This window comes from Silene latifolia, chromosome 6 (assembly GCF_048544455.1).
Source record: "Silene latifolia isolate original U9 population chromosome 6, ASM4854445v1, whole genome shotgun sequence".
Lineage (NCBI taxonomy): Eukaryota > Viridiplantae > Streptophyta > Magnoliopsida > Caryophyllales > Caryophyllaceae > Silene > Silene latifolia.
Window position 1 is genome coordinate 131430672 of NC_133531.1, and position 11798 is coordinate 131442469.

Genomic DNA, 11798 nt, shown 5'->3' on the forward strand with positions numbered 1-11798 from the left:
CCCTCTGCTCTTCAGGCAACGCCATGAATGCTGCTATTCGGTCAGCCGACCCCTCAGCATCAGGATTGTTCACCCAGTCGTTTACTACAAGAAACAAAAGCAAGGTAAGTAAATTTCCCAAAATATGTAACTGCCAAACCAAAATATAATAGAAAAGAAGGTTACCTCCTTCAACAGCTGGATAGTTGAAATAGTCCAGGTCAGGGGCAATTGAATCAGCCTTGATAAACATATAGGTCTGAGCCCATCCTTTGTCATCCCCTGAATCAAAGTTGGTAATCAGGTGAGCCATCTTTGACCTGACTCGAAGGTTGAACCGTCCAATAGAATGACTCTTCAGGTGATAGACATTCTTGAAGTCACCCAGAGTACAAACCAACTTATGCTTAGAACACAAATGCTCAACTAAATAAACGATCTTCCAGACCATTGGCATAAGTTGAAACGGGGGAACCCTGATAGCCCTGATTACCTCACTCATAAAAGGAGAAAGGGGAAGCTGACCTCCACCCCTGAATGCCCATTCAAAAATATAGAACCAGCCTGGACTACCCCAATTAGCCCTGACTGGACCACCCTCAGGGATCCAAACTTCAACCCCACTGGGAATGAGGCCCCTACCCTTTATATAATGCTCAAAGGCCGGTTTCAGCTGATTGGCTTCATGGAAAGGGGCTGCCAATGCCTTAACAGAAGTATATTCAACCCCCTTATATGACATGGATAGAATCTCTGGGCAACAACAATTTCCACCACATCATCCTCATGAATAATATCTGGAACTTTTTTAGCCTCAGCAGAAACCATTTCCACCTCAGCAAGAACCATTTCTACCTCAACAGGAACTTTCTCAGCCTCAGCAGAAGCCTTGGAAGCTGCCGTCTTTCTCCTACCACCAGCCATATCTTATTTTTTCCTGGAAAATGATTTTTTGCAAAGAGGGAATTTTAGAAAGAGAGAAGAAATTTAGAGATTGAAATGTGAAGACAAAATACGGCAAGGCAAGATATTTATAGCCGCAAAACAAAAACGGCTAGGAAAGCAAGTGGATGAGTTTAATCATGACTCTCCTAGGGTTTTGTGAACCTACCCTATTTATGACAAAGAGCCGTTATAAGAAGCTGAATCAAACACAAATTTTGATCCGATAAAAGATTCCTGCACAAATCTTTGCCTGGCCCAAATTTTTATCTCCTTATTCCTGGCCAGACCCAATAATGGAATAAGCAGATAAGGGGCAATTGTTGGGCCCAGAATTATCCTGCCTGACCTGACAGAGGCCAAGCAATAACCAAAACCAACTTCCAAGCTAAAGACACCTGAAACCAAGCATTTATCAATTATGGATAGGCACCAAACAGGAGTTGATGTAAGGCATGCAACAACTAACCAGCAGCCTGAAAGGAGAACAACTCAGGCACGAGAAAACACTGAATAGGCAACAGCCAGTGGGTTTACATATGCTCCCTAAAAACAGGGAAGACCAATTCAGAAGGAAAAGATATACAGAATAGTCAAAGGCAACGGCTAAATGGATGGCAACCACCTGCGGGTAAATAGGGCACAAGCCCTATTTACTAGGAAACCTTAAACGGCAGAAAAAGGGGACTTGGAAAACGAGTATAAAGGCAAGAGAAGACAAAATCAGAAGACATATTGAACACACTCCTACTGTAACACCCCCATATTCCAAGGAGCCTTAACTAGGCCTTCCTTAGGATATAAAGGCGTTAAAATCTCGGTTACCCAAGGATAGAAATAATCAAATGTCGATAAAAGAACTATTAAATTGTATTACAAGCGATTCAAACCAAAATACGATATAAAGGTACAACTCAAAGACTATTCGTTATGACCGCCATATCTCGTGAGGACTCAACCCTGCCCGGACTCCAGCTATCCACAATATCAACACCTGCTAAGACTGACTGCTCACCATAGGGGATCACGGCAGACACATAACAAACAAACAACCACACAAGGTCAGTACTGAGATACAACATAACAATAACAACTACAATTATCAACACAATACGATGCTAGCAGGCTCACACACACAATCACGATAATCCAACCAACCTCTGTCACTGACTGTCCACTGGACCAGTCCTGCTAGTGGGGGACCTCAGCCGTACCCACCAAATCCCCGCTCATCATACTGAGCGATAACCCTGTCCATTAATGTGCACATCCCCTCCCGTGGCGGGTTCCACGGAGGGCGAAACTAAGGCGTGAATTCACTCCCGCAAGTGACCCCACTCAGCCGAGGCCACGCCTCGCGAACCTTATACAACGATCACAACCACAATCAAAATACAATTACTATCGTCACCATGCCATTACGATACTAAGCACACACAAAACAACACAACAACTAACACGCTAGACCATCTACAGAAACTGAGTAGGCGAACCTACCTTTAAGCAACTGCAACCAATCCATGCCGACAACCAACATGTCCAGCGATCAAGCAAAGCCTATAACCACAATACAATTATCTATTACTAACAAGTAAACCCTAACTATGAAGAACAAGGACACAGATGATGATTATGACATACCTATAGGGAAGAACTCAGCAAAAGACCGCTACCCGACTCAAGAGGCGTTCTTCTAAAGCACAAGGATCATCAAAAGGCTTCCATGGAGGTTGATGCGACCATAATTGGCGCATATTTAGCCCCCGAATTACCATTGTTTCCATGCTTTTTAGTGCCTATTTGGGTCATTTCTTATCTTTAGTTCTTTGTTTTGCATATTCTTTGAGATTTTGATCCCTTGGTAGGAAAGGAGTAAGAATCTTGCATTTTCATGGCAAAACAAGGCTAAATTGATCATATTCAATGACCAAGCATCAAGGAGAGACAAGACTAGAAGGCCTTTGTACATAGCATAGTAGAAGAGCATTGTTGAGAAAAGGATCCTTGAGTCCCCAAGGAAATCCCCAAGGAATTCATGAAGAAAAGGGAAGAAAAAGAAGAAGGAAAGTTGCTGAACTACAATCCGAACTGATTGTAGAGAATCCGTCCGTCCAGCTCAATCCGATCGTCCTCACCAGGAATCCGCTCGGATTCCCCATGCCCATTCCGAGCGTCTTGTTCCTTGATCCGCTCGGATCGTTCATCCCAGATCCGGCCGTCCCGACCCCCAGCCGCACGGATCACAGCACAGCACAGTTTCGTTCTTCAAGCTACGAAATGGAGAAGCCCTTCTCTCGGATAATCCCGGAGGCTCCTTGCTCAACTTAAAAAGTGTAATTACTAGTTTAGCCCTTAGTTAACCCTAATGCATCCTCCCTAATTTTCACTATAAATACCCCATTAGTCTAATTAGAGGAGCATGTTCTTCTTATCAATAATTAGTGTAGTTAATATCAATCAAATCTCTCTTCAATATTGTAATCAAATATTAATCAAGTTTTAATCCAAGTTTTAGTTCTTTAATCTCTCTCTTGTTCTTACTTTATTTTGGGTAATTGAAGATTATTTGGGTTATTATTGGGAGATTGACAACCTCTCAATCTAGGATTCAAGTACTTCTATTATTCTTGCTTTATTATTGGAATCATTAGTAGGTATAATCTCTTAATCCCTTTTTAATTATTGCTAATTACTTTTATTTATTCATCATGTTTCATTATGTTAGTATGATTGACAACCTTTCTAGCATGTTCAATATGATGATGAGTGAGTAGTCTCTTAGCTAGGGTTTAATGGGTGATTAGGGGAAACCAACATGGGGAATGATTCATGCTTAAATTAATATGCTTTCATATCCTATTTGCTTGCTTGTTTTGATCTTAATACATGCACATGTTATATTTGATGAAATGCTAAGCCTATGAATCCTTGCATTTACTATCATCTTCTATCCTTTCAACTTGACTTGTAAGACATAACCCAACTCGAGTCTTGTTAGACCATGCATGTGTTAAGTAGGGAAGATTAAGTCGACTTGTAGGTGTTGTACAATCCATGAGATTCGGCTCCGGGACCCAAACTTTCCTAGGATTGTAAGATATAACCCAACTCAATCCATCACAACAATAATTGCTTGCTTATAATTTGAGAACATGTTTGTATGATCATATCCCATGATTCCCCTATGAACCCATGACACCCTAGTGCTTTTAATCAATTGTTTACACCCTTATTTCATTTACCTTGTTAGTTTATTTTCATTGCTATCTTAGTTTAGTAACCTTCTACATCAACCCAATTTGTGACACCCCTAGACACCACTAGTTACAATAGAATCTTCATTTCAATACCCGTCCCTTGGGATCCGACCTTTACTTGCCTCTTTACTAATTGTAGAGTTGTTTGTGAAGTATAAATTGTGTTTTGTATCGACCATTGACCAACGACCACATATGCTTAATTGTGAACACCAAATGGCTCCGATCAAAAATGGCGCCGTTGTCGGGGACGGTGTTTAATTGATTTAAGATTTCTTTTATTGTTTTTAGTTGTGTCTTTTTCACCTTGGGGAAGTAAAACTCCTCAAGGTTTGTTCTAATGGTTTTCAAGTTGTTTGATATTTTGCATGTCTAGAAGGTTACAAAGAGATTTGTTACCTTTTGACCGTGAAATCGAAAGAACCTTGACGAATAATAGGAGACTTGTTAGGAGGAATTTGGGAGGTGTTGGTGAAGTTGTTCAACCCACTAGTGAGTTTGTCAATCCTTTCGCAATAGAAGGAGAAGAGAACCCATTAAACAATACCACACAAAATCCACCTACAATGCCTAAATTCTCGTCACACTCTATACCCACCGAGGAGGATCTACCAAATGGTACTCCTACCCCACAACATCTTACCGGAAACTTTATTGCCAAGTCCGCCTTCATCCAACTAGTTGAGAGGAGCCAATTCGGGGGAATGCCTAGTGAGGACCCTCATTCTCATATGGAAACATTTTGCGATTATTGTGAAGCTATCTCTCAAACGGGCGTGACTCAAGACCAAATAAGATGGGTCTTATTTCCTTTTTCGTTAATCGGCACCGCAAAGCAATGGTTGAAGGGCCTTGATAAGGCCACCCTTGGAATAGATTCTTGGAAGAAGCTAGCTCTAGCTTTCTACAAAAATTCTACCCACCAGAGAAGACCAATATGCTAAGAGCTCAAATTACGGGTTTTAAGCAAAGGGATGAAGAATCTTTGTATGAAGCTTGGGAGCGGTTCAAAGGTATTTGTCGCTCATGTCCTCACCATGGACTTAGCGAATGGTTTTTGGTGCAACAATTTTGGAATGGTTTATATGAAGATTCTAGGAACATCCTCAATATGGGATCAAATGGAATGTTCACCGAAGTTGATGACAATCAAACATGGAACAAGATTGAGGAAATGGCGGTCCATAATTCGCAATATAGTAGGCCTCGCAAGGCTACTAGAGGAGGAAAGTATGAAGTGGACACCGTTACTCAATTGGGTGCTCAACTTAGTGCTCACATTGACACAATCAACTTGAAGTTTGAACAAGCTATGGCTAGACTTGAGGAAAACTCAAAATCAACAAAGCATCATGTCAATGCCTTGACGGCATCCTCATCAATCCCAAGCGGGATATGTGAGAATTGTGGAACCTTGGGTCATGACTCAAGTGAGTGTAGGGGAACAACCGAACAAGTTAATGCTTTCCAAGCTTACAAAAGTGGTACCCCTTATTCAAATTTTTACAATGAAAACACCAAGTTCCATCCAAATCTCTCATACAAAAGCCAAAATGTTCAAAATCCTCAAGCAACATACACTCCACCACCCATGAGAAATCAAAATCAAAGACCCTTTTTCAATCAAAACCAAGGTTACCAAAATCAAAATCCATACAATCACCAAAATGACCAAGGTTTTGATGTCAAAAAAGCGGTCCTCCAAATGCAAAAGAATCAACAAGAATTTTTCACCCAAATGCAAAAAGATAGCCAAGCAAAAGACACCACCATCAACAACATTTTAGCTCACACCAAGATGTTGGAAACACAATTGACTCAACTAGCATCTTCAAGCTCACAAAGACAAAAGGGGCAATTACCACCTCAAGGTAATCCCCCTAGACATGAAACGGTTAGTGCCATTCACTTGAGAAGTGGTACAAGATATGAAGCACCGAAGAAGCAAGTTGAGGAAGAAGTTGTGAAAGCTAGTGAGAATGAAGTTGTGGTGCAAGGTCCCAAAGAAAGGGAATCATAAAATGAAGAAAGTTCAAAGAAAAATGAAGACAAAGCCAAAGAGAAGGAACCCATTGTGATTAGACTTCCTTTTCCAAGTCGTCAAGCCAAGCCCAAATTTGATGATCAACTTGGAAAGTTCATGGAGATTGTGAAGAACTTAGAAGTCTCAATTCCTTTTACGGAATTAATCAATCACGTTCCGGCCTATGCAAAGTACATGAAAGATATCCTCACAAAGAAGAAGTCGATCCGGAAACTTGAGACTATCGCCTTCACCAAGGTGAGTAGTGCAATACTTCAAGGGAGTTCACCTCCAAAGTTAAAGGATCCGGGAAGCTTCTCAATACCGTGTACCATTGGCGACACAACGATCAACAAAGCCTTATGTGATCTAGGGGCTAGTGTGAGTGTCATGCCGTACTCGGTGAGTAAAAGGTTGGGAATGGGAGAGCTTAAATGCACCAATATCACTCTTCAAATGGCCGATAGATCGACGAAGACACCATTAGGGATATGGGAAGATGTCCCCGTGCGAATTGGGAAGTTTTTCATCCCGGTGGACTTTGTCATTGTTGATATGGAGGAAGATTCCAACATTCCAATCATCTTAGGAAGACCTTTCCTACACACCGTGGGTGCGGTGATTGATGTGAAACATGGAGAGCTCACTCTAGAAGTGGGAGATGAAAGCATAACTTTTAATCTTGACAAGACCATGAGAGCTCCTCGTTTGCATGAGCCATGTTTCATGATTGATCATTATATAGGAAAGATGAGAAGAAGAAATCGGAACTCCAATGGAGGAAGAAAATTGAAGATGCTCCATTCAAAGAGCAAGTGAATTGTGACAAGGAGAGCTTGCAAAGCTCATCAAAATCAACCAAGGAAGAAGATGATGGCCTCATTGGCCAAGAGAAGAAATTGGGAGAGTTGTCTCCATCCAAGCAAGAGATTTTCAATGATCAACTCAATGAAGTTTGTGGTCTTTGGGACGACGAATTTTAAGGGATCTTTAATCCCTACATTGGGCATGCCATCGATCATGATCAACAACAAGGGCCACGGTCTATTGAGGACCTCTACCATAACAATGAACAAGCTTTTGATTACTTCTTCAAGGTGTTGAGCAACATCAACAACACCTTGAACATGCCTCCTTGACATCTCATCAAGAATGAGAGTTTGGTGGAGTCCTCCCTAAACCACCACTTGTAAATATTTCTAACTCCCTAACTTACATTTAATTTTTGTATTGCATTTTTGTCATTTTTGGATTTTATTTACTTTGATCAAAATAATTGTCATGAAAGAGAGAAGTGAGGGAGGGACTAATGATTTTAATTGATGTGTAGTGCTTTACCTTAGTGTGGGGATGGCAATTGCCTAGGCTATTCATGCCTTAGTAGTGCCCCCACAATGAAGAACACAAGATTTGAAAGAAGAAAGAAAGAATGATAAGGGAATGCGTTTGTGCACGGATGGAACTGAATCCGTGTGCACAAGGACCAATCCGAGCGGATTCCTGAGAATCCGCCCGTCTGCAGAGGATCCGAGCGTCCTGCTGAGAAGACGCCCGTCTTGGGCTGTGTTGAAATTGAAGAATTCTTGACTGTTAAAGAATCCGAGCGGATTCCTGGAAAGACGCCCGTCTCATATAATCCGTCCGTCTTGTGAACAATCCGCCCGTCTTGCAGCTGAAGAAAAACAAAGAAAAATCTCTGGACTGGAATCCGTCCGTCCTAAGCAAAATCCGCCCGTCCCATCTCGGAAGAATCCGAGCGGATTCCCCAGAATCCGCCCGTCTCTAGGCGGGATTTTTGAAAATTTGAAGTTGAAGAATCCGAGCGGATTGCGCCTAATCCGCACGGATTGTCCCTGCGTCCTAATATTGTCGAGTTCCTTTAAATACCATCCCACCTTTATTCATTCATTCATTCATTCATAAACACTACCCACAACATCAAAACCCTCATCCTCTCCATCTCAAAAACAAAAAACCCTCAACAAAACTCACCAAAATCAAATCAAACCATCCTTCAAACAACAAATTAATCACTCCATCTCCATTAACAATCAAAACCAAGCACAAAATCTTCCCCTTTGAATTGATTTTTGTTCTCATAAAGGCAAAGCCTTTCACCTTCAAAATCGATTTGGGCATTCTACAAATTGAAGATTTTTGACTCTTTACTTGGTTAGCTCATAAAATGGCAAGAACAAAGGGAGCAACAAAGGCAACAAAGGCACCAAAAGCAAAGGCTCTCTCTCAAAGGCAAAAAGCTCTACAAATGAAGAAAGCTTTGGCAATGGTGGTAGCACCACCAAGCTTGGAAGTGCAACAACCTCAACAAATTTCTATGGAAGCATCACCTTCTATTCCGGTAATTAATCAACTCTTGCATTATCCGGAGGTAACTTTCATTTCCGATGACCATAGAAATACATTTGTCAAGTTTGCTATGAAACAAATCCAATCCACCAAATTCATATGTCAAGATGCCTTAGAGAAGTTAGGTGTTCTTGAACAAACAAGAGTCTTTTTCAATGCCATGGGTTTGAAGAAATTGTTTGAAATGAAGGAAGTAACATACCCCTCCCTTGTCTTGGAATTCTTAAGTTCCTTAAAAGTGACAAAAGTCGAGAATAGGGAAAATATTGAGTTTCGTCTAGCTAACACTAGTAGACGCATTACCTTTCCGGAATTGGGTGAAATTTTGGGTCTTAGCGATGAACATAGATATTATAAGCAATATGGGAAGTATGATCCCGAGCCCCTTTGGGAGGCAATCTCCGGGAAGAAATTTGAAGATTTTAAAGCTTGTCGTGCTCTTTTGGTCCATCATCCGGGCATAAGAATATGGCACAAAGTTGTGGGAAATACCATAATTGCTAGGAAAGACACCAATCATTTCACGGGACTCGATTTTATTCTCCTTGAATCAACTTTGAATATTGGAAGAATTCACACCAAGCCTTACAATTCTTTGAGGCTATTGGTTGATAGATGGCTCCATGTAGATAGTGGGAAGAAGGGTCAAACCGTTATTGTTAATGGCGGCCTTGTCACGGTCCTAGCCAAGCACTTTGATCCTAATTTCAATAAGGATAGCAAGTACAAGGCTAAGGATGGTGGCCATCTTATTGATATGTCCATCTTGATTAACAAGTTTAAGTGGGTTGCTCACAATCCCCTTGATACCAAGTATGGGTGGCTTACAAGTGAGGCTCGATCATTCACTTTACCCGCAAAGATTTGCCGTCTTAGTGTCCACCGGACCAATTATTTACTTCCCCTATCCAAGGAAGCCGAGTACATAATTCAACAACAAAAGGGTGATCATGAAACCCCCTCCTCTTCCATTGTCATACCACCTTACCCCTATGAATATGAAGAGTTCAAACCACAAGGAGTTGAAATTGGGAAAGACTATGTAACTCTTCTTATGCAAGCCATGCACAAACAAGCTTATGAAGATCGGAAGAATGCTTATTTGGCTCAATATCCTCCCCTCCTACATCTAGCTAGGTAAGGACTCCTCGATCCATCTTGTCCTTTGCCTAGTTGGGCGGATAAAGAAGCCTTGTTTCCGGGTGCATCTAGGGAAGTGGTGGAAGACAATGAGGTTGTTGGAAGTGATGAAGAGATTGATGATAATATTGAGGAAGAAGCAAGTGGAGATGAAGAAGGAGATGGTGAAGATGATGATGAGGAAAGCAAAGAAGAAAGTGCCAAGGAAAGTGGCAATGTAACCACTTCTCATGAGGGAAGTGATGGTGATAGTAGCATGATGGAAGACTAGCCTTGGAGATTCCTACTCTCCCACGGTTTGTCTATATTTCTTTGTATTTTATTTCATTTTGATCATTGTTGGTTTAGTCCTAGCAACATCAAAGGACTCACACCTCGGTTCCATTGAGGTGTTCTTTATTGTTCCCATTTTTGAAAATCCAAAATGACAATCTAGTTTCATGCATAGCATAGTGTGCATGAACTCCCCCATGCTTTGACATTAGCAATAGTGTTTTACTTGGTTTGGGGAAGTTAATGCATACGCAACGGGAGGTAATCTAAATTATCATAACAAAAACCATGCATCATGTAGTATAGCTTAGTGTAGAATTGCATTTAGTATAGAAATCATGCATCATCCTTGCATAATTTCCATCATTTTGGCCATTGAGGACAATGCCCATATTAGTGTGGGGATGGGAATTCTAACACTTAACTTTTATTCAAAAACCATAAAAATTGAAAAATTTTACAAAATTCATAAAAATTTGAAAAATTAAAAATCCAAAAACAAGTTCATTTCCTTTGTATATATTGTCTTGTATATATTGTGTTTGTTTATCCTTGTTCACTTTGATCGACTACGCCACATCCGAGACATGAGGATATTGAAGACCGCATGGTATGATCTTTCCAATCTCCTTTTTCCTCTTTATGTTAATGACTATGTGGCTTTATTTTGATTGATGCGGTAAAAACAATGTGAACCTAGGATTGCATTTAGTTTATTTGGCATATTAGTTGGTAGAATCATATGCATTAGGATGTTTATATGTTAGTTGCATCATGGCATGTAGTTTGCATGTTAGAAAATTTTGTGAAACCGTCTACTTGGGAAGCTTGACAAGTGTATATAGGCCCTAGTAGATGCTTTTTATTCTTAAGACTTTGCTTGTTAGAATACTTGTAAAACACCCTAGGATGTGTCATGCTAGTATCCTTTGACCCATGTGTGGACAGCGGGCCGCCCACGGGGGCGCTTGGTAGTGAGGGGGCTCGAAAACAAGCGTTTGCATTTTGTAAGGAGTCGCCACCAATTTTTATGGGAAATTGGAACCGTTCGAATACCTCGTGTCATGTCAAGACACAAAGTAGTGACATGAACACTAAGCAATCGTTACCCTTAGCATTCTATGTCTAGAATGACTCTCGCGGATGCCAATGAACACGGGTGCTCACGGAGATCTGGAGTAAGGGGTGAGGGTACGTATTAGGAAGCTCTTTTGATCGAACACCTAATCCCGCCCGCCTCGATAGCGGCCTCTACTAATGATTAGGGAGTTTATTCATACTTGATATATTGTCGGCTATATGCATGCAATGCAACATCCAATAGATTAATCCTAACATTTGAGATTAGACTAAGTCGGTTGACAATTAAGTTGGCAAACAATTGATGTCGAAGTTGGATTTAAGTTCAATTACATGTGAAAACATACAAATGATACAAAATACAATAATAATAAATATAAACTACAATAATTGAAAATTACATTAATTACAACGGAATAGGCGATTTATGTCGAAAATACCTTTAAAACGGATAATTTGGAAAAAGAAATAAGAAATAATAAAAAAAAAGAAATACAAACAGGAATTAGCGTGATAATACGGATATTAGTTGATTAATACGTAGCTAATTAAACTAGGTCAAGGCAGAATAGGAGTTCAGGGACAGAAATCACCCTGGAACAGGCGCAGCAGGCACTGCGCCCTTTGGAAGAGGCGCAGCAGTTGCTGCGTCTGTTCCAAGGGTGAGTTCTGGCTGTGAAGCCGGAACTGCATATCGTTAACGTTATTCGTTAATTTAATGGATTGATTAATTCATA

At 40.7% G+C, this 11798-nt stretch overlaps 1 non-coding gene across 1 annotated transcript; it reads right to left on the reverse strand.

Moving 5' to 3' along the window:
• Positions 1 to 5115: 5115 nt before the first annotated feature.
• LOC141589112 (small nucleolar RNA R71) lies at positions 5116 to 5222 on the reverse strand. Its single transcript, XR_012520064.1, has one exon. It is a non-coding gene; the product is annotated as a small nucleolar RNA R71 (small nucleolar RNA).
• Positions 5223 to 11798: the final 6576 nt, after the last annotated feature.